Raw genomic sequence first — 24655 nt, forward strand, 5'->3', positions numbered from 1 at the left:
TTTATGTAAATGTTAAGCGTTTTCTACTAATTCCCAGAGCCACCTTATACACCAGTGTCTCTCTAAAGTAGAGAAACCATGTATGATGCATAGCAGTCATGGCAGGATAATAGACAACCCTACCACAGGGGGATTTCCTGTGCATCTAAAATGTTACACTAATTAAATCGTAGAAGCATTTAAGACTGTCTTCACTGTGTGTACCCACAGTGCAGCCTTAAAGAAAATAATCCATTTTAAAGAGTCGTGCACCAACAATAGTGAGCAAATAGACTTTGAATTGTTAGAATCTAAATGGTATGAAATGTAGTTTTATCTATGAAAATAATTAGTTGTTCAGACATGCAGTTTATAGAAATCAGCGTTTGTGAAATATACAATTATTTTCCCTTACTGTGCGTCAAAGAACTTAACACACATACCATTTGGCTGGTTATGGCATTTTATCAGATGGATTCAGATTTTAAAGGGGCAAACTTCTTGGCAATGTGCTCGAAGAAGTAAGAGAACAGAAGACCATTTGTTTCCACTTAAAAAAAAGGTTTTTTAATGAAAACATCAGCGGAAGACACTGTAGCCCACATTTTTGCCTTTTGGCATTGAGATCTACCCTCAAACAAATCTCATTATCAGATAAACCCAAAGAAATTCAAACAAGCCACCTCTATGACCTTTCACCACCTGCTATTATTCTATTCCATTCAAAGGTACATAAAGTGCTTTTTAAGCTATATTCTTAACCATGCCTTAGTGTAGTAAATCCAGTGTAGGTCCAGCTTCACACCCATTCATGTAATTAAACAGCCTACTCTGTAAACAAAATGATCCTGTGCATAGCCAGCAGGTGGTGTAGTGGTTAGGGCACTGGATTCCAACATGGCCAACTGTGGTTTGAGTCCCAGACCTGGTGACTTGCTTTCTCATTTCCTCTCTCTCTCTCTCTCTCTCTCTCTCTCACACACACACACACACACACACACTATAGCAACTTTTAAAAAATAAGTAAAATTTTAAAAATAATTATTTTTTTAAAAATGATCCTGTGACTTATAAAAACAAAATATGATTTAAGAAAAATGTAAGAACCACAGGGCCTGTCACTTAGTATAATTTCCATAGACCTCAGTTTGCTCATCAGTTAAATGAAAATATGGGCTTCAACTTATAAGAGTTTTGTGAAGCAGAAATAATAACTGTTGAAAAGCACTTTTAGATAGGGGGAAAATCATTTTGTTTAACAAATATGGGATCTAACCACCACGAGGAGTCAGAGTGCCCAGGCTACATACGTGCTTCATAGTTTCTCTAAAGGGTCCATTCTAAACTTTACCTTTCCAGCCTCTTCCTTGAGCCTACAGTAGTCAAGTGACTTTTAAGCCAGCCCTCTTACAACCCCAGTAATAAGGTTCTTCAGCAAAATTCCTACTTTACAGGGTAAAAAAATTTCCAAAGCAAGAATCAATAAGAGAAACCAGATCAGAAAATGATAAAGTATTGATGGCTGAAAAAGGGCTAAACGCTCATAGAACATAAAAATATATGGGTGAATTTCTAGGGATGCATCATAGACTGGAGAGAATGCACCTCCTCTGCCTGCACTCGGGAGTGCTGCTCCCAGGCATCAGGAAGGTTTGCTCCACATGAGCTCTCTACCATCCTTGCATCTCCCTTACTTGTCAGTGTCTCTCTTCCTCAGACTGACCATATGTTCATGAGAACAGGGGCTGCGTCTGCTTGTTTTGTTCAAATTTCTGGCCACGTGCTTGGCACTTACAAATATTTGCTGAGCCCATAAATTAACTATTTCCTATATTGATTCATGCATAGCTATGAAGAAAACCTTGATATCAAAATACAGATACTTCTGATCTTAATGTCCATTTCCCAACTATACTGAGTTTTCCTGTGAGGTCATAAAAATACAAATTCAACTCACATAGTAAGGATTTTCATGTAGTGCAGAGTTCTTCTCTGTTCTATTTTAGTTGGTTTTCATGAAATCTGCGTATGTAAGAACACTATTAAGTATTTGGTGCAGAAAGATTATTTTCCCTTAGTTTAGTGAAATGGCAGAGATTTCTGTCTCCCCACCTCCAAAGGAAGTAGTCTACCTTAACCTGTGGTTTTAAATCCTAACCTATGGGGACCAGCAGTTAGTATAATGGCTATGTCGCTGGACTCCCATGTAGTCAACCGCGGTTTGAGTCCCGGACTTGGTGGCTTAAACTCACGCCAGCACGTGAGCATGCGTGCCCAAGATCCCTAGAAGAGAATGAAGGAGAAGGGATTGCGGCATGGCCATCCCCCCTGGAGGGTGATTTCTCACTTTCTATCTCTCTGTCTCTGTCTGTCTGGCGAGCGCACACGCCCTATAGCAAAAACCTCTCCAAAATAAATAAATAAATAAATAAATCCTAAACTATATAGACACACATGAAAATGAGTCTATTTCAAAAGCCATATTACAATGAAATATAAAGAAAACTACCCAAATGCTAAAGAGGGCTAAATAAGTCAGACTATGTTTACCAAAATTAATGTATTTAGCAAGTTTTCATTAGAATATTTTTAAGTAATTTGCTTTCAAATCTATGTATTTCTCTTCCCATCAAGTAACATTAAGTCCTTTCTAAGGTAAATTTCCTTTTTCTTTTAATAATTTTTAGAACTATTAATTTAATTTTATTCATTAAATAATTATTTTTTAATTTGCTATAGGGCATGTGGCTCACCAGAGAGAGAGAGAGGGAAAATGAGAAAGCAAGACGCCAGGTCTGGGACTTAAACAGCAGTCAGCCATGTGGGAATCTAGTGCGTCAACCACCACACCACCTGCTGGCCCTCTAAGGTAGATTTCTAAATAAGTGAACCACTAGCTCAAAAGACTTCAGTAACTCCCCATTGACCCAGTATGCCAGGCCTTACTCTGACTCTTGCTTACCTCCCTGGCCAAAAGCCTCATTATTCCTCCAGACATTTTCTATCCCTGCTAGATGGAACTACATTTAGCACTACAAGTGGGCCAGGTCATTCCCCCTCCTCTGAACTTCCACATGTGCTGGCCTCTGCCCTGACCTCTTCCTCCTCACTCCCTTTACCTTGTCAACACTGATCTTTCAGATCTTAGCTGAGGCATCATTTTCCCCAGAAAATCTTTCCTGACACCATCACTTCCCCCCAATCTGAAGTTAGGTACCTGCTCTGTGCCTCTTTTAATACTCTGCCCATACTTCTGTGCTGTCACATACTTAACAAGGCCATTTCCTGTTACCTATTTGTACTTCTAGACAGTAACTGCTAGCACTCCATACGTATTATTAAATGCATGTGTGCATTCATGTTCAAAGACATGCTACAGGTGAGAGCTGGCCTTTCTTTTTATGATTTTTTTTTTTTTTCAACTTCAAGTGCTTGAATAAGGAAATCACTTTCCACCATGGCCTCTCCCCAGTAACAACTAGTTTCCCTGAAACTAAAGGCCATATTAATGACTCCATTTGAAGAACCTTTATAGTCCTTTAGGCAACTTTATATAATACGGATGGAAAGATTCTAGAAGGATTTCCTTTAACCTCACACTATAGTATTATCCAATAACTGGTACTAAAATTGTTTTTTGTTTGTTTTGCTACAAGACATATGCACGCACTGGAGACAGAGGCAGAGAAACAGAAAGTAAAAAACACTCCCCAAAGGAGATGGCCACACCACAATCCCATCTCCTCCATTATCCCTCTCAGGATTTCAGGCATACATGCACACACACCTGGCATGTTTTTCAGGCCTCCAGACCCAGTACTCAAACAGTGCAGTCAACTATGTTGGCAGCCTTAGCCTCCACAGCACTTGATGGTCTCTAGAATTGTTTTTAAAAGTTTGTTTTGTCCCCAGCTATTGTGGTACAGCAGTAGCGTACTGCTCTTCAACACTGGAAACCACGTGGAAAATCAGAGTTCTTGGCTTCACTTGTACAAGCCAGATGTGTGGTGGCATGCCTAAGATCCTGGCTGGCTGGGAGGGCCAGGAAGGACTATAATATAAAACTTTGTCGAGCATGCTAGTCTTTCTCTCTCTCTCTCCCCACCCCTGCCCCAACAGATAAACTTTCTTCAAAGCTAATTTTCATGTTTCCATTGCTTCTGTAAGAATTATAGGTATCTCATCATACATAGACCTGTCACATGATTAAATGAAACTATAATACATAAAAGGAATCTTTCATTTTTATATTGTTTCAAACATCTAGTTTCCTTGTGTCTTTATTTTCCTGCACATGACAATCAGTAAGTTTCTAATGTTGATAGTGATAATCATGATGATAATGGGATAGAAATAAATAACATGAAAGAATGACACCTCGCTGCAAGCTCCAGGTTATCCTGTAAAGGCTCTAAATACGTTTTATGTGAGGCTCGTTTTCATAGCTGGACAACATCATGGAAGAAATTCCCAGTTTGAAAAAGAAAACCAATTCTGAAATGATGTTGTTGACATTTGTGACCCCATGGAAATTATTTCAATCTGTGGGCAATTTGTTTTCAGTCTTTGTGTACAGCACAGAAATTTCAGTTGGCTCTCTATCACACAACACCTCTCTCTGCACTCCCCCTCTTTTCTTAGCTCATCAAGATACAAAATAATCTAAACAAAATTACTACACTGACATTTTCTTCAAATACCATAATAATTGCTAAATTGTACTGACCAGAGACAAAAGGAAATTTTACTTTCTGTTGATCACATACATCCTTTTATACATGAAAAACCACGACACTATCATTCTCCACCAGGCTGCTTTTGCCAACAACTGTGACTGATTGGGATTCACATAAAGCCCTCAGCCTCGGATGAACATGACAAGAGTCAAATTAGGTGGGCTGGGAGCAAAACAAAGAGCTGCAGAATAGGAATCATCTCAAACTCAGCATTTTGACAGAGGCTTCTTCATGCCTGTGTGCATGCTGCCTCATTAAACGATGTAGAAAGGTCGGAGGTTAATCAACTTCAATTTGGCATGCATATTGAGTACTTTTTAGTCATCATTTTATATCTCAAAATGGGAAGAAGCAAAAAACACTTCAAGTTAGTGGTGCATTTACTCATGACAACTTTTAACTCTTCAGAGACAGAATTTCTTGTTTAACTTTGGGGCACGCTTTCTTCTTTTTTATTTTATGATTTCTTATTCACATTTTAATTGTTGCACATCCCAATAGCACACAGTATATTTTTTAAAGAATTATTTATTCAGTTATTTATTTGACAGGGAGTGGGAGGGAGAGAAAGCAAGCCATCAGGTCTGGGACTCGAACTGTAGTCAGACACATGGGAATCCAGCACTTTAACCACCATGCCACCTGCTGGCCCCCACAATATGGTTTTAATGTATATGGGGTTTGTTTCTTTGGTGGTGGTGGGGGTCTGTTTCTTAAAACTATTAAAAAACAAGTCAGTTTTATACATGTATAATTGATATTAAATGGAATGCATGTATTTAAAGTGCACCATCTGCTAAGTTTTAACACATGTATACACAGATGAAAAACATCACCCACAATCATAAAAATAAACATAACAATCCTCCCAAAAGTTTCCTCCTGAACCATGGTAATCTCACTTTCCTACTTCTGCCCCATCCCATGACCATACAATCATTATTCCACTTTCTGTCACTATATATTAGCTTACATTTTTTAGAATTTTATATAAATAGGATAATACACTATGTACGCTTTTGGGGCTGGCTCTTTAACTCAGCATAGTGCTGGGACCAGCAGTTAGCATAATGGCTATGTCGCTGGACTCCCACATGGTCGACTGCGGTTCAAGTCCCGGACCCGGTGGCTTAAATTCATGACGGGCGCGTGTGCGTGCGTGCCCAAGATCCCAAGAGGAGAAAGGAGGAGAAGGGATTGTGGCGTGGCCATTCCCCCTTGGGGGTGATTTCTCACTTCCTGTCTCTATGTCTCTCTCTCTGTCTTTCTGGTGAGCGCACGCGCCCTATAGCAAAAAAAACTCTCAAAAAAAAAAAGAAAAAAAGAAAAAAAACTCAGCATAGTCCTGGCCCATGCATAGGTAGGTAGTAAATGTTCATTGCTAAGTAGTACTCCACTACTCAGATATAACATAGCAATTGACTCACCTCTCAATGGGCATTTGGATTGTTCACAAGTGTTTTGGGATATTACAAATAAAGTTTCTGTTAACATTTGTGGGGATAGCAAATAAAATAGCAGTTACATCACTGTTATCCCACATGGCTGACCATGGTTTGAATCTGGACTCAGTGGCTCAAAATGCATGCCGGGCATGTGTGTATGCATCCCCAAGATCCCAGGAGAAGAAGGGAGGAGAAGGGATTGTGGTATGGTTATCCCCAAGGGGTACAATTTCTCACTCTCGCTCTCACTGTCTCTGTCTCTGTCTCTGTCTCTCTCTGATGGAGTCCACACACCCAAATGCAAAAACCTCTACAAAACAAAGAAATATTTGTGTACAAGTCTTTGTATGGCTACATGCTTTCATTTTTTTTTTTCGGTAAATACCTAACAGTAAAGTGATTGCATCATAGGGTAACTATATATTTAACTGCTTTCCAACTTCTTTATGTCATTTTACATTTCCTCTGACAATGTATAAGAGGTTCAGTTGCCCCATATGTTAACTAACTTGGTCTGGTTAGTCCTTTAGATATTCTACTGGGTACTCTAACAAGTATGTAGTAATACTCTATTGTGGTTTTATATGCATTTCTCTAATTGCTGACAATGTAGTGTTTTTCACGTACTTACTTATTACATATATTCTTTGGTATATGATGACACTTCTTTGATGAAGTATCTGTTAAAATGTTTTTAAAACTGCATTGTCTTACACTGAAACATTTGTCATTTTACTCTTGTTTTGGTAGTTCTTTGTATATTCCGAATACAAGTTTGTTTGTTTTTTATCAGACACATGGTTTGCAAATATTTTCTCCCAGTCTATGGCATTTCTTTTTGTTCTCTTATTCTTTGAGATAGCAACAGTTCTTAATTTTGATGAAAACCAACTTACTAATTTTTATGTTTTATGTTATATTCAATAAGTCTTTGCCTAACCCAAGGTCACAAAGGCTTTCACCCATATTTTTGTCTGCACATAGATTTTGGCTTTATCTAGGTTTATGATTCATTTTAAGTTCATAGCTGTATATGGTATGAAGTGTAGATAGAAGTTTTTTTGTTTGTTTGTTTGCATTACAAGTATCTAAATGTTCCAGAGTCGTTTACTGAAAAAGAATATCCTTTTTCCACTGAATGCCCTTTGTGTCTGTGTAGAAACTCAGCTGATCATATTTGTGTGTGACCATATTTGTGTGCCTTTAAACTCTCACTCTTGTCTGCACCGCCAACTAAACAAAGCACCTAACAGTATTTCACTAGAAACATCACAACAATCAGCCCTGCAAGAGGTTTAATTAGTCCTTATAGTTGGAGCTCTCAAAGATCAGGCAAGGTCAAAGAAAACCATCAAATCATAATATAAAATTTAGAAAGGAAAAGAGGACTCTTCCAATTAAACATGGAGGATAGACTACAAGCATTTATTTCTGCCTCATCCCTAACCCTATTAAACAAAATAAAAGGAATTAAAAGACATGGAGCCCCAAGGATAAACTACAGGACCGTAGACAGCAAATGAAAGATAAAGACAAGATTTTTGAATTCTGGGAAATAGAGGAATGAATGATTATTACCCTAGTAGAACAAAGAACATTAAAAACTAATTATCTGCAATAAGGAAAGTAAAGAATAGCCAATTCTGGGCCAGAAGGTGGCATGGTGGTTAAGGATGCTGGACTCCTACACGGTCACCCACGGTTTGAATCTCGGATCTGGCAGCTTGCTTTCTCACTTTCTCTTTCTCTCACTCAGTCCCTCTCTGGTCAAATTTAAATAAATAAATAAATAAATAAAGCTAGGTAAAATAATTCTTAAAAAAAAAAAAAAAGCCAATTCTACAGAAAGACCCAGCAATTTGACTGTATCATTTACCTCAGGCAGGCAGCAGGGTGAAGCTAATGTACTGAAAATGGTTCTTCTGCATGGGACTCTCGCAGCCTTGTGCAAACTACTCCATCTCTTCTCATTACATGGTCTAATTTGAATTTCCTCACAGTAGGCTTTTTGGGTTCCAAAAGCAAGTGTCCCAAAAAGAAAGAGCCCAGTGGAAGCTTTATCTTTTTTATGACCTAGCCTCAAATAAAGCATAGCATCACTTCTGCCATAATAGTAACAGAAATTACAAGTTTATGCCCAGATGAAGTGGAGAAAACATGATCTCCCATCTCTTGGTGATAAGAGCGTTAGTTGCATTGTAAGAACATGTGATCTGGGATGTACTTATTGGCACAGTCATCTTTAGAAAATAAAATCCACCACAAGCACTGACTACTTTGACTGCCTGACTTTAAGTTTATGTATGTATTTCCTAAGTGTGTGTGTGGCGGGAGGTGGCGGGGGGGACACCCTTGATAGAGTCCCAGCCCAGCCCTACAGCCAGCCAGGATCACAGGGCACACCCAGGTAGACCCAGCATATGAACCTGGAGCCTTACCATAATGGCTTCCAGCATCATGTAGCTGGACTGTCCCACTGCAGTGGGGCCTAACCACCTTACCCTATAGTTAGGGAGACAGAGCCCCAGCGAGGTCTGTATCATCCAAATCACACAATTAATGATAGAGCAAAACTAGAAAACAGGTATTTGAACTCCTAGTTCATGTTCTTTCCCACTAACTCAACTTGCCTCTTAATTTTTTATAAAACTCACCTTGGTGAGATTATAGAGTTAACTGATGGAGAGAATTTACTATAGGAAAATTCTGACCTGAATCCTAAATAAAGTTTTCTTGATTCAGTGAGTTCAGAGCACAAAGAAACTACTGCTCACCAGCACAGCAATGAAAGTTAGGAAATCCAAGAAGGGGATTTTTGATAATCCCCAGACCAAGAAATTTCAATGAAGCAATGGAACAAAGGCTTATAACTCAGTCCTCCTCGTTGTTGAATTTTAGTGACTTTATAAAAATCTATGAATGCTTGCTATAAACAGTTTCAAACTTTTTTTAGAGAGCATAATACAAACATTTCTAGTGTGATTTAAATCTCTAACAACACGAATTAGATATAGTTCTCTGATCATACTAAATTCTAACATTAGTCATTTTAACATATTTCACTCTGCTAATGTATATCTTAATGGTAATGGGTCGATTAGAGGTTAGCTGATGACCGAAAGTGTCATCTTAAGACAGCTATAAATCACCATCAATAGAAAAATTAAAAAGGGCATTAGGGACTTCTGCTTCTAGCTATGCTAGAGTAGCTTGCACAAGATCAACCCTCCTGCCAGGAATAACTATAAAATCTCAATAAGATGGGAACTAGCAGTTAGCGTAATGGCTATGTCGCTGGACTCCCACGTAGTCGACCGCGGTTCGCGTCCCGGACCCGGTGGCTTAAAACTCACGCCGGGCGCGTGTGTGTGCGTGCCCAAGATCCCGAGAGGAGAATGGAGGAGAAGGGATTGCGGCGTGACCATCCCCCCTGGGGGGTGATTTCTCGCTTTCTGTCTCTATGTCTCTCTCTGTCTGGCGAGCGCACGCGCCCTATAGCGAAAAAACCTCTCCAAAAAAAAAAATCTCAATAAGCTACCAAAACAAAAAGATATGTTTTTGTTTTTGTTTTTTTTACCAAAACACTAGCAAGTAGCTACGGCTGCCAGAATGCGGGCTAATCCTTAAGAAAAAAGAAATGCTTTGAGGTGACCATGGCACCCTTCATCACTTTTTCTCTCAAGGCATTTACCATTTCTCAAAAGCTCAGGGAAAAGAGGTCAAGGAGAAACTAGTGACTCAGTGATTTCGTCAGTCTTATGGGGATAGGAGAATAAAAAGTGGAATTCAGGATAGCCAAGAAGCAGAATCAGGATCCAGAATAAAAGGAAGTTGCAGAGAAACGAGCTGGACATTCCTACCAAATCTCTTGAGAGATTTTCCAGTTCCTAAACCACAAAAGGTGAGAAGCAAAGGAGCCAAGTGGAAAGCAACAGCTAAGAGGCTCAATCCAAGCTGGAGACAAAAACTGAAGTTTAGAACATACCAAGGAAGAGGTATTCTTACAAACACACCAGTATTTAAAACCAGACCCCTCAAAGAATATGTTTTTGCAGTAAAGCAAAACAGATGTAAACCAGCTGTCACAAAGACTTAAATCCTGGTGCTTTATGGGGCGGGATCCCACATGGCAGGCTGCACAATTTGATCCCGGCTCTGGTGGCTTGAGAAACAAACTCTCTCTCTTAGGAAGTATATAAATAAACTTAAAAAAAAAAAAAAAAAAAAAGACAGTCAAAGTAGTCATTGGTTGTGGCAGATTCTATTTTCCAAAGATGACTGTACCAATAAATATGGCCCAGATCACCTGTTCTTACAGCGTTACTAATGCTCTTATCACAGAGAAGTGGGAGTCTATATTTTCATCTGGGCAGGAACTTATAACTTCTATAACTACTATGGCAGAAGTGATCCTATGCTTCTTTTGAGATTAGGTCATAAAAAAGATAAAGCTTCCACTAGGCTCTTTCTTTTGGGGACACTTGCTTTTAGAACCAACAACCCTACTGTGAGGAAATTCACATGCACACCAGCATATGTGCATGTGTGCCCAAAATCCCAAAAGGAGCAAGAGATAAAGAGAAGGGATTGTGGTATGATCATTGCCCATGAGGAGTGCTTTCTCCTCTCCCTTTCTTTCTCTCTCTGGTGAGCACATACACCCTCTAACAAAAAGAAAGAAGAAAAGAATTAGGAAAGAAGGAACTCTTGGAACACAAACAAGAAAAACACCAACAAAACCATATTTAAATGTTTCACACAAAAATGATTAAAACTAAAGTCAAAGAGAAAAAAATCTTAAAATCAGATTTTAAAAAAAAGACACATTACCTTTAAAGACACAATAAGACAGTTGACTTTGTCAGAAAAAAAATGAAACCAAAAATATGGATAATATTTTTAAAGTACAGAAAGAGGCCCAGCTGCTGTGGTACAATAGAAACACAAGTAGCTGGAAGGCTAGAAGCCAGATGGCTGACCACAAGTTCAGATCACCAGGTTGGTGTGACAACATGCCAGGCATAAGGCATGGACTCCCAGGATCCTGATGAGCTGGAGGGCAAGAGAAAGAGGATCCTAACATGAAAAGATTCTGTCCCGAGGTACTTCTCTCTCTCTCTCTCTCTCTCTCTGTCTCTCTCTCTCTTGCATGTGCACATGCTATCATAATAAATAAATTTAAAAATTTAAATAAATAAAAAGAAAGCAACTTCCTGCTGGGGGGGGGGTTGTTCTTTTGTTTGTCTGTTTAATTGGTTGGGGTTTTTTGGAATATTCCAAGAGTTCTTCTTTAAAAGTAATATACAATATTCCTAGATTAAAAAGATTCTAATTTGGGACCAGCAGGTGGCATGGTGGTTAAGGTAGTGGACACTCCCACATGGTTGACCACGGTTCAAGTCCCAGACCTGGTGGCTTGCTTTCTCACTTTCCCTCTGTCTCTTTCTCTCTGTGTCTCTCTCTGGTCAAATTGAAATGAATGAATGAATAAATAAAATTAAATATAGTTCTTTTAAAAAAAATTCTAATTTTAGGGGCCAAGAGGGGTTAAGGCACTAAACTCCCACATAGCTGACTGCAATTTGAGTCCTGGACCTGGTGGCTTGAAAATCATGCTGGGCATGTGTGCCCAAAATCCCAGGAGGAGAATGGAAGGAGAAGGGATTACAGCAGGGCCACCCGCTCCCCCCACCCAAGATGGTGATTTCTCACTTTCCTTCTCATTGTCTCCCTCTGTCTCTTTTCAGCAAGCACATGCTCCATAGGGCAAAAACCTTTTAAAAAAATTTTAATTTTAAATACATAAGTACCTACTCTCATAAGTTCATAGTCTTTTTTTTAATTATTTAAGACCTTTATTAACAGGTGCTTGCAGTTTGTTGACTTTTTTGAAAAAATCAAGTTGTAAACTTTTATTACAAATTAAACATGAAGTTCTTAAAAATCTCAACTTGACCAGATATGAAACAATTTAAAAACCTTTAAAGTTGTATTGAGAAAAAACAGGCTTTAAAAAAAAAAAAAAAAAAACACATTTGTCGGGACCAGCAGTTAGTGTAATGGCTATGTTGCTGGACTCCCATGTAGTCGACCGCGGTTTGAGTCCCAGACCCGGTGGCTTAAACTCACACTGGACTCATGTGCGTGCGTGCCCAAGATCCTGAGAGGAGACTGGAGGAGAAGGGATTGCGCGTGGCCATCCCCCCTGGGGAGTGATTTCTCGCTTTCTGTCTCTCTCTGTCTCTCTCTGTCTGTCTGGCGAGCGCACGTGCCCTATAGCAAAAACCTCTCCAAAAAAAAACCACGTTTGTCATTACCAAAAAGAGACATCTTTAGGTAAAAATAATAAAAACCCCATGCTGCATAGATAATGCAGATAGTTCTAGTTATCTGGTCAACAGGCAAAAAGCAAGCACTTAAGGTCTTCAGCTCCAATCTTTTGTTCATTTCTTATTGCTGGAATTTCATACTCACTTCTTGTAGGATGACTAACCCGGACGATGGTAGAGATGGTAAGCGGGCATTACTCAGCCCCGCGCTGCTCAGCCTCGGGAGCAGACGAATTCTCAGCTGGTGGATCGGCTGCTTTTGTCTCTTTGCCATCTTGCGGTTTAGGGTTCTCTGGGTGTCTGCGTTGGTAATTGAAGTTGCCTGGGTACCAACGTTGAGGTGGTCTCATCTCCTTGATTTTCCTTATCCTCTTCATTGCTGTCCTCTCTGGGCTCTTTGGCGAGGAAGGCCCCTGCGAAATAGTGGTCTATAACCCCGATACATATTCTGCCTCACTGGTCTACCTTGTGCTCCTGCACCCTGGTTGTCAGCACCCCCATCACTTCTCCCTGCACAGGAGGTTGGAATACTGTGGTCAACGCCCATAGGACCTCCGCTTGTAGTAAGGGGGGAACCTTCGCCTGTGGGAGGGCCGGCGTTGTTGGGCCTGGCCTTCGGGAGCGCTCTGCGATCCCTCGTTCTTTTCCCCCACTCTATTCTGGTCATTTGGCTGGTAATTGCGTGGAGGACCCCTAGGACGTGGACAGCGTCTATAATGGTTATGGTCTGCTGCATATTTACTGCCTTGAACTGGAGCTCCACCAGGGCCTGTAACATCTGCTGCCTCCGCACCCTTTTCTCCTTCAGCATGGAACTCCATAGTCTCTCCGTCTCCTACACTGCGAAGGTACTTCCTGGGGTTATTCTTCTTTATGGCAGTCTGGTGTACTAATACATCCTCCTTGGTGTCATTCCTGTTGATGAAACCATATCCATGTCTTACATTGAAGCATTTTACTGTTCCCAAAACCTTCCTTGCTAAGACCTTCTTGTCGCCGCTGGAAGGCGACGCGGATGTGAGGCAGCCCCGGGCCGCCGCTCGCTGGGCCGCTGGGCCGCTGGGCCTCAGCAGGTGCTGGGCTTGGTGGTGTCGGCAGCGCTGAGGGCCGGGCGAGGGGGGGGTGGTGTCAGGCGGCTGCTGGGTCTCGGCCTCGCTGCTCTCGTGGTGACAGGGGTGGCTAAGGTAGCTGCGGCTCCTCCAGGGATGTGATGGTAACTAGGCCGACGGCCGCGGTGGAGTTGCTCAGGGCTCTCTGGAGTCCGCTCTCCGCTCCCGCTACCGATCAAACTCAAGTTCATAAATTCTTATTTGCTTTTCTCTTCATGTATCTACATTTTGAAATCTCCATTTGTTTTATTGTTTGATTGTTTTGGTTAGAGTATTTGTGTTCTTTAATACCCTTCTTATAATCAAGGTTATATTTGGTTTGTGTATATAGGACTCTTGATTTTCATTCCTTTTCTCTCAATAACCTGTATGTATTTTTTCCAGTGGTACAGATGACAAGTATGATGTCAGTCTCATTATTATTCCTTCATAAGTAATTTGGGATTTTTGTCTAGGTTATAATTTTTTCCCGCATTAGGATATGCATAAGTGTCTGTGTTTTTTCACCTGTTCCATTTGGGCCTGGGTGAGCCCTTTCCCTCTTCATGTATAACATCCTTCAGGTCTGCCAGGACTGGTGCGTTAGGAAGTGCATAGGTGGAAGACTGGTTGAGTCCAGTCCATTTCGAGATGCTGTTAATGGCGGTGCTGCCCAAGGGAATGATGTGTTTGTTCATCCAGCTTTACACCCCATATCATGTGAAAACCATTGGTCTGCCAATGAAAGTTCTTCATGTCCTCCGGCATACCAGGCTGGTGTGAAAGTATGCCAGGTGTGCAACATGGGCTCCCAGGATCCTGATGAGCTGGAGGGCCAGAGAAAGAGGATCGTGACATGAAAAGATCCTGTCTGGAGATGATTCTCTCTTTCTCTCTCTCTCTCTCTCTCTCTGTTACTGTGAAGAAATCATACGATGATCAACAGGTGCCTTTTCTATGATGGTCACCTCTGTCACACCTGGGAAAGACTCCAGGATGCTAGTAATGCTCAGGATATGCTGCTCCTGGAGCAGCTTACTACCACTCAGCAGTGGAGGTGACAACTCTTTCATAGCTCTGGCAAAAAAAATAATTCAAATACAAAAGAAAGAAAAGAAAAAAGAGTATATTCAGTCAAATACAAACTGTGAGAACTTATTCACAAAGACTCACACTTTAAGGGAATTCTTCAGGATGGAGTAAAATGATTTCAGGGTAAGCACAGAAATACAAGACAGAATGAAGATAGAGAAAGAGTAAATATGGGTCCAGCAGGTGGCATGGTGGTTAAGGTGCTGGACTCCCACATGGCCGATGGCAATTTGAGTCCTGGACCTGGCGACTTGCTTTCTCAATTTCTCTCTCTCTTTCTCTGGAGAGCACATGTGTTCTGTAGCAAAATTTTAAAACTAATAACAATAATAATGATGATGAAATTAAATAAATAATTATTTTTAAAAATGTTTAAAGAAAGGGTAAATATGTATTCAAATTCAACTGATTTTTAAAATTTTAAATAATTATTGACTTTATAAAGCAATAAGGCTCTTCCAGGGATGTGATGGTAACTAGACCGACGGCCGCGGTGGAGTTGCTCAGGGCTCTCTGGAGTCCGCTCTCCGCTCCCGCTACCGATCAAACTCAAGTTCATAAATTCTTATTTGCTTTTCTCTTCATGTATCTACATTTTGAAATCTCCATTTGTTTTATTGTTTGATTGTTTTGGTTAGAGTATTTGTGTTCTTTAATACCCTTCTTATAATCAAGGTTATATTTGGTTTGTGTATATAGGACTCTTGATTTTCATTCCTTTTCTCTCAATAACCTGTATGTATTTTTTCCAGTGGTACAGATGACAAGTATGATGTCAGTCTCATTATTATTCCTTCATAAGTAATTTGGGATTTTTGTCTAGGTTATAATTTTTTCCCGCATTAGGATATGCATAAGTGTCTGTGTTTTTTCACCTGTTCCATTTGGGCCTGGGTGAGCCCTTTCCCTCTTCATGTATAACATCCTTCAGGTCTGCCAGGACTGGTGCGTTAGGAAGTGCATAGGTGGAAGACTGGTTGAGTCCAGTCCATTTCGAGATGCTGTTAATGGCGGTGCTGCCCAAGGGAATGATGTGTTTGTTCATCCAGCTTTACACCCCATATCATGTGAAAACCATTGGTCTGCCAATGAAAGTTCTTCATGTCCTCCGGCATACCAGGCTGGTGTGAAAGTATGCCAGGTGTGCAACATGGGCTCCCAGGATCCTGATGAGCTGGAGGGCCAGAGAAAGAGGATCGTGACATGAAAAGATCCTGTCTGGAGATGATTCTCTCTTTCTCTCTCTCTCTCTCTCTCTCTGTTACTGTGAAGAAATCATACGATGATCAACAGGTGCCTTTTCTATGATGGTCACCTCTGTCACACCTGGGAAAGACTCCAGGATGCTAGTAATGCTCAGGATATGCTGCTCCTGGAGCAGCTTACTACCACTCAGCAGTGGAGGTGACAACTCTTTCATAGCTCTGGCAAAAAAAATAATTCAAATACAAAAGAAAGAAAAGAAAAAAGAGTATATTCAGTCAAATACAAACTGTGAGAACTTATTCACAAAGACTCACACTTTAAGGGAATTCTTCAGGATGGAGTAAAATGATTTCAGGGTAAGCACAGAAATACAAGACAGAATGAAGATAGAGAAAGAGTAAATATGGGTCCAGCAGGTGGCATGGTGGTTAAGGTGCTGGACTCCCACATGGCCGATGGCAATTTGAGTCCTGGACCTGGCGACTTGCTTTCTCAATTTCTCTCTCTCTTTCTCTGGAGAGCACATGTGTTCTGTAGCAAAATTTTAAAACTAATAACAATAATAATGATGATGAAATTAAATAAATAATTATTTTTAAAAATGTTTAAAGAAAGGGTAAATATGTATTCAAATTCAACTGATTTTTAAAATTTTAAATAATTATTGACTTTATAAAGCAATAATAGTACTGTATTACAGATTTACAATATCTGTGGAAATAAATGACAATATCACAACAGGCAAAGGAGTTAAATAAAGTGTTTTACAGACTTTGAGTTTGATTAGGAAGTAGTAAAAATACTAACTTATAGTAGATCTAATTAGTCAAGGACATATGTTGTTATCTCAGAGGTTACCCTGAGACCCATTAAAAGAATAACACAAGAGAACAAAATGAATGAACTAATATGGGGGGAAGTGAAGTCATTAAAACATTTCATTCATAAAAAGTTAGAATAAAAGGAGAAATAAAAATGGAACAGAGAACGTAGAACAAATACAAAAGAGTATATATAACACAAATACATTTGTAATTACATTAAATATGCAAATATAATGTGTCTATCTAAGCCACCTGTCAAGGACATTTCAGATGAGTTTTTGCTATTACAAAAATACACCAATAAAATGTTTATATAGGGACCAGCAGATGGCATATTGGTTATATCACTGGACTCCCACATGGCCGACCATGGTTCAAGTCCTGGACGCAGAGGCTTGAAATTCATGCTGGGTGTGTGTGCGTGCATGCCCAAGATCCTGAGAGGAGAATGGAGGAGGAATTGTGGCATGACCATCACCCATGAGAGGGGTGATTTCTCACTTTCTGTCTCTTTGTCTTTGTCTCTCTAGTGAACACATCTGCCCTATAACAACAATTTCTTAAAAGAAAATTCTTTTCCAAGAAGTTCTGAAGGGAGTGCTATATCAGGAAAACTAAATAGAGACACAGAAATAAGAGTTCAAAAACAACTAAGAAAATAGCCAACTTAATGGTAGGAACAAGTCTGGAATTGAATGTTATCTTCCAGAATTTAAATGGAAAGATCAGACCATATCAGAAGACAGATTAAGTACATGAGACTGAATTGTTTAAATAGAATTTTATGACATTTTTAAAAAGAATTATTTTACTAAACTTTGTTTATTTATTTAATTTGACCAGAGAGAAAGAACGTGAGAAATCAAGCCAAGACCAGGACTCAAACCATGGTTGGCCATGTGGGAGTCCAGTGCCCTAACCAACACACCACCTGCCAGCCCCCAAATTTTATGACTTTTGACTAAAACATTATTGATTTTCTTCTATGCTTTGTTTTCCAAATTTAAGGATTTTTGTCTTTTCTTGCGCTGTCAATAGGTTCATGTACCTACTATTTGAACAGAATCCTAACCCTAACCTATTTCCTGGCTTTAAGTCTTAAGCAAAGTTTTCTTAACATTTTTTTATTTTGATTTATTGAAGATAAAACTGCTTTTCTTGAAATTAAAAAATATATTTAAAAATACCTATTTAATGACTATAGTAAGCTATATAGATTCAGCTAGGTGTTTCTTTATAGTATATTCTCACAGAGTTTCATGCCTGAAGTCAGACATACATTCACAGATATGTATATATCAGCTGAACTTGCTATTGAAAGTAGTTAGATTAATTAAGGTATTTTATGAATCAATAAAATGGGGGGGGGGGGAGAAAAGGAAAGCAACTGTAGATACCAGAGACAGTGTGGGAGAGCATGGGAAATGACAGAGAGTGAGAAATAAGGGGGAAGGAACCAGCAGTTGGCATAATGGCTATTGTTTCTTAATTCCCATGTAGTCAACCGTGGTTCGTAGCTTAAACTCATGCCAGGCACGTGTGCGTGCGTGCCCGAGATCCTGAGAGGAGAATGGAGGAGAAGGGATGGTGGTGTGGCCATCCCCCAGGGGGTGATTTCTTGCTTTCTGTCTCTCTATCTCTCTCTGTCTTTCTGGCAAGCACACGTGCCCTATAGCAAAAACAAACAAACAAACAAACAAACAAAAAACCTCTCCAAAAAAACGAAAGGAAAAAAGTATATATTTGAAACAAGAAATTAAAAATTATTTGTTGATAATAACATGTATGATTAAGGCCCCATACAGTGTATTCTGGATGGGAAACTGCATTTTCTATGTTATAATGATGTTCAGTGAATGAATATAAAATAAATAAATTTAAAATTTAGAAAAAAATTCTTGTACATATGTAAGAATTTCTTTAAGTTGTTACACAGAAGTGAGATCATGGGCCAACTGGTGGCATGGTGGTTAGGATGACTGGATCCCATGTGGCTGATCCCATGTGGCTGGTTTGAGTCCCAGACCTGGTGGTTTGAAAAACACTTGAGGTTCATGTGTGTGGGTGCATATGTACATGTCCAAAATCCAAAAAGGAGGGAGAAATGGAGAAGAGATTATGGTGTAACCATTCCCCATGGGAAGTACTTTCTTACATTCCCCCCCCCCTTCTTTCTCTCTCACTCTCTCTATCTCTCTCCTGCAAGCATATACAACCTTTGGAAATTTTTTTTTTTTAAATTAAAAAATAGAATCACTGGCCCAGTGGCTATGGTGCAGAGATGATGCAAGCTCTCTGCAGTGCTGGAAGTCACATGACAATCACAGTTCAGATCCTGGGTAGGCTGAATAATCCCTGGGCACCCAGGATCTTCAGGAGCTGGAGAACTGGGGAAAGAGGATCACTGTGCAACAAGACTCTATCCAGGGTGATTTCTCTCTCTCCCTCTCTCTCTCTCTCTCTCTAATTTCCTATAAAGTGCATGGGCTCATGGGAGAGAGAAAAACAGAGTGAGAGAAAGAAAGCAAGAAAGCACCCCCCCCAGGTGGGCTGACCACACTGCAATACCTTCTCCTACATTCTCTTCTTGGGATTTGAGGTGCACACGTGCATGCACCTGGCGTGTTTTTCAAGCCCAAGTCTAAGACTTAAACTGTTGAGCTGTTGCCCAGGTGGGATCTGGCCACTTAAAACACTATGCCACCTAGCTGGCCCAGAGGTGATCGCTCTTTGCTTTTCTTTCTCTCTCTCTGTCTCATGTGAGCACACATACACTTTCTATCATTGAAAAAAAGTGGAGTTGTTAAAAACCATGTATCTTCTACTTTATTGGATCAATTTGGCAAGCTATCATCACACGACAGCTCTTTCACCATTCTTGTCAATGTTTGGCACCACCAGAGTTGTAAAAGTGTACTAATCTGATGGTAATGCCAGATAGTTTTAGTTTGCTTTTTCCTTTCTACTGGTGAAGATGAATGTCTTTTCATAACTTTTTCTTCTTTAGCTTTTTATATTATTTGTCCTTTTTATAGAGTTGCTTTTATTTTTCTTAGAATTGACTTCCCCTTGATTTATTCCATATATTAGTAAATAACTTGTGTTACTCTCTGGCTCATCTAGAGAGGAAATAAGGAAATTCAGGCACACTTTTAAGTAACAATTAATTAATTCAGTTTCAGAAAATGTATTGCAAACATCTTCTTAAAATAGCTCATTTTTAACTTTATGGTGCTTTTTGCATGCAAATTTTAATATAGCTAATATATTCATTTTCCTTGCCTGGTTTAAGAATTTTTATGTAAGAAATCCTTTCTGAACCTGAGGCTTAAAGATGTCCTCAAGTTTTAAAGTTTCATGGTTCTCTTTCAGGTATTTAATCTTTCTAGAATTTAATTATGTGTATGATGTGAAATAAATATCCAATTCTCTCCCAGTATAGATAGCCAATTGTTCCAGTACCATTTATTAAATAGCCTATAATTTCCTGATTAATTTATGCTGGTATTTCTGTTAAATACCAATTTTATATATATATTTAGCATAGTTGCCTATTCTTGTGCCAACATGACACCATTTTAAGATCTATAACTTCATATTAAATCTCGTTACTCAGTAAGTTATTCCTCCCCCAATTTGTTCTTCAAACTATTTGACTCTTCCTGGCCCTGTGAATTTTAGTTTTAACTTGTTGAGTTTCAAGGGGAAAAAATACTTATTGAAATTTTTATTACAAAAAATTGACTTTATAAATTAATTTGGGGAGAAATGATATCAATATCTAGTCTTCTATTTCTCTTCTATAAATTTATTACATATCTGCATTTATTTAGTTCTGTTTCATATTCTTTAGTAAAGTTGTTTGGTTTTTTTGTGTCTTTTTCTTGTTTTGTTTTGAGAGGTTTTTGCTACAGGGCGCGTATGCTCGCCAGAGACAGAGAGACAGAGAGACAGAAAGTGAGAAATCACCCCGCCCAAGGGGGATGGCCACGCCGCAATCCCTTCTCCTCCATTCTCCTCTCAGGATCATGAGCACACACGCACACGTGCCCGGCATGAGTTTAAGCCTACGGTCCGAGGCTCGTACTGCGGTCGACTACATGGGAGTCCAGCAACATAGCCATTATGCTAACTGCTGGTTCCTTTAGTAAAGTTTTATAAGGAACTCCTTTAAGATTTTGCACACCTTTTGTCTGATATACTCACAGTACCTTAAAGTTTGTGGTGCTATTGTGAAACATTCTTGTATTTTCTAATTTTTCTTTTTGTTTACTGAACTTCTATCTAGTAACATTGCTTAAATCTCCTATAAATCCCAATAATTTATTTGTAAATCCTCTTATTTTTAAGGCAATACTTTACAAAGAGCAAAGAAACTTCCAGATCTAGTACCCGAATTCATTATTTTCTAAACCAGGGAACTAAATATAAAGTTTTAAAAGGAAGTGAGGAGCCAGTAGGTGGTGTGGTGGTTAAGACGCTAGACTCCCACATGGTCAACCACAGTTGGAGTCCCGGACCCGGTAGCTTGAAAATCACACCCAGCACATGTGTGTTCGTGCCCAAAATCCCAAGAGAATGGAGGAGAAGGGTTTGCAACGTGGCCATCCTCCCAGAGGATGATTTCTCACTTTCTTCTCTCTGTCTCTCTTCAGTGAGTGTTTGTACTCTGCGTCGAAAAAAAAAAAAAGCAAGGAGAGGAGAAAATATTTTATTTTTCAATATCTTATTTATTAATACGAATGCAGACTACCTAGTGTTTTTATTTCTCCCACCATGAGTTCTTGCATAAATAATGAGACAATTTTCCCCAGTGGCTTTGAAGAAAGGTTCTCTCTTCAGTCATTTCATGCTTCTATAGTGAAAAAATTAGACTGAAGACAGTGTCAGGAGCTAGATCCTGAGTGACTTGTGTGCCAGCCTAAGGAGTTTGTGTTTTATCATGAAAGAAATGAATTTGAATCAAATTTGCATTTTGAGTTTTCATTTTAAAATGAGTTCTCGAGCAGCATCTATAAAGGATAGAATGAAAGTGTGTTCTGAAGGCAGGGTGACCAGTTAAGATGTATGACGATAACTTCCGAGATTATAAGCTTTGAAGGGCAGAGACAGTTGGTTTTGCTCACTACTAAATCCTCAGAGCCAATCACAGTACTTAACATATAACAGATGCCCCCAAAATAATTGTTGAATTAATTAATCAATTAATCCTATGCACAATAGTCAGAGCAAAACTAAAGACAATGGTTGCAAGAGATGGAAAGGAATAGGAAAAGAATCTGTAAATACTGAAAAAGGAGGCAATTGTATATTGGGAGTGGGAAAAATGGAGAAGTCTAGAATGATACCCAGGTTGTTGGTTGAGGTGACTTGCAGCTAGAGAGAAAGTAATGAAATGTAGACATGTTTTCAGAAATATGTAGTAACTTCAGTTTCAGACATGTTGAATTTGAGATACTTCAGAACAGAGTTGTCCAAAAAACAGTTGGCTCTCTAGATTTGCAATTGTGGAAAGAGATCCCACCTTTGAGAGGTTGCTGAGGTTAGAGGTGTCGAGAAGTCACACACACTGAAAACATGTGAAGTTCAAGTCTTTCCTCTGTCGTGTGCTGTATCCATCCTCAGCTACCCTACGTTCTCAGGAAAATACTTACAAGGACTTGAGCCGAGCTGAAGTTGCCTCTTAAAGAACATTTTGGCTTCACCTCTATGAACCTCATTGACCCACCTCCATTTACAAGGGAAGCAACCCTTCTATTCAGGGAAGTGCAGAATAGAGCACATCTCTTTTCATAAAATAAAGTCACTCCTGCCATCTGCTCATCTGCAATCCAAAGCATCTCACTGTGCCTCTGACAGCATATGCACACTTCTCACCAGAAAAGCTCACCTGGAATTGTTTGTTCTGCAGTTCTGGTCAAAGGCCCTTAGGTTGAAAGGCTGCTAGCCCGAGATTTGTTCTCTGTCCACTCCTCTGGTATTCTATAGTCTATTCTAGTCTAAATGTAGAGCACCACATTAACTTAGTTCCTGCACTGAGTACCACTTCAGTGTTATTCTCAGACTTTAGCAAAGCCCAACATAAGAAAAGGACGCATGAATAAAACCTTGATACGTTTGTTTTAAAGTCTTTTTGGAGACATTGACCTCTGGATTGTTCAGTGTCCCTTATCCAAATTTTCTCATGAAAATTCCTCTTGTTAGTATTTCTATTGGTATTCTTATTATACAAGCAATCTGTGCATGTTGTTAAAAATGTTTTGAAGCAGTGCAAAAGCTTCCATATCTACCCTTTCTCCTGCTCGCACACTTCTAACCCTCAAAGGATTCTTCCCATTGCAAATGTCAGACCTACAACTTGACATAAAATCAGTGCAAGAAAAGAAAAGCACTTAACAGACACAAAAGTGGAAGATTGTGTGTTAATGATGATGTGTATGATCATATCTTTGACTGGACTGATGTGCAGTATATTCACATTGGGACAATTCATTTTGCGTGATGCAAAGATGTACAACAATGATATGTAAATTAAAAAAAAATCAGTGTGAGAGGAATTGGATGTCCACAGGGAAAGATATGGAATCAACGAAGCCACTGTAGAATCCAGGACAATCCCTAGGGCCCAGAGGATAGAACCTGGGAGTGTGAACTTTTTGTCTCTGTTTCTGCATGTGGGTTAGTCATTCTTTTACTTTTCTCAGGTGGTAGGAACAGGGCTTCCAGGTCCTGAGAGATCCTATCCATACATCACTGTCCTTGATAGGAAAAGGTGTCTTTTTCCCTTTAGAAAAAAGGGACCAGCAGATGGTGTAATGGTTCTATCACTAACCTTCTACCATGGTTTGAATCCTGGACCCAATGGCTTGAAACTCACATTGAGCACATATGTGTGTGTACCCAAAATCCCAATAAGAGAATGGAGGAGAAGAGATTGCAGCGTGGTCATCCCCGCTGTGGGGTGATTTCTCACTTTCTGTCTCTCTCTGTCTCTCCAACAAGTACAAATGCCCTATAGCAAAAAAAAAAAAATTCCAGGGACATATTCTGACTGGCCTGGCTTACATAAAAGAGTCACATGATGGCAGCACCAGAAACTCACAACTAAAATAGGAGAGGAACAGTTCCTTTGAAGAAGGGGACCATTGTTAGCTAAGGGAGGCAGAAGTTGTGTTAACAGCAAAAGTGACTGAGGACTTTCTATGACTATCAATCGTTTCCCATGTTCCAGACAGCTTCTCTGCATTTACAAGCATACAAAAATGTTCTTTTTATGTTTTATACAAATATGAACATGCTATGGAAAAAATCCTTTTAGGAGTTTATCAAGAAAAAAATGTTCTTTTACAAAGTACTGGTATATTTTCTTTTGATCAGATAATGAGAATTCTGTAATCCACTCTTCCTTTTTCTTGACTATCAGGAAGCTCAGAGCTAAATTTAATGTTCAGTTACCATAGCTCTATTAAATCTCATCATTAGAATATTTACTTCCTTCTTCCTTTCATACTTTTAAATTTGTAATTTTTAGCTTGTCTAACTTTATGGTAAAAATGTCTTTCATTGTAAACCACTTCAAATTCTTCTTGTAAGAGACTGGATTTTTATAAGTTCTTCTAATATCTGGTATTTTTTAAATTTTGTTATTTTCCATTATGGAAATAATGAGTGCCTATTATACAAAATTTAGAAAATAAGTGGAAAAGTGAGGAGGAAAAAAAAATCACCCATGTTCCCACCAGTGTTCTTATCACCCATTATTAACATTTTGGTAGACTGCCTAATTTTAAGAGTAGGAAAAACATCCAAATTGATCAAAAAGATTTCTTACTAGTAAAAAAAAAAAAAAAAAAAAAAAAAAAACAGGGACAGGCTTTTATAGAGTGAATGTAAAGGTAATACAAAGAAAATATTTGACTGGGTACATTATAAAGTTGACTTGCTTGGTCTATCCTG

The 24655-nt window shown here is 39.2% G+C and overlaps 2 pseudogenes; one reads left to right on the forward strand and one right to left on the reverse strand.

Annotated features, from left to right (window-relative positions):
* Window positions 1-12455: 12455 nt before the first annotated feature.
* Window positions 12456-14275, reverse strand: LOC102485178 (nuclease-sensitive element-binding protein 1 pseudogene; annotated as a pseudogene).
* Window positions 14276-15951: 1676 nt separating this feature from the next.
* Window positions 15952-24655, forward strand: part of LOC102485596 (protein transport protein Sec61 subunit alpha-like) — a 61201-nt pseudogene continuing 52497 nt past the window's right edge.

The sequence above is a fragment of the Tupaia chinensis genome, unplaced genomic scaffold, assembly GCF_000334495.1.
Source record: "Tupaia chinensis unplaced genomic scaffold, TupChi_1.0 Scaffold000350_1, whole genome shotgun sequence".
Taxonomy (NCBI): domain Eukaryota; kingdom Metazoa; phylum Chordata; class Mammalia; order Scandentia; family Tupaiidae; genus Tupaia; species Tupaia belangeri.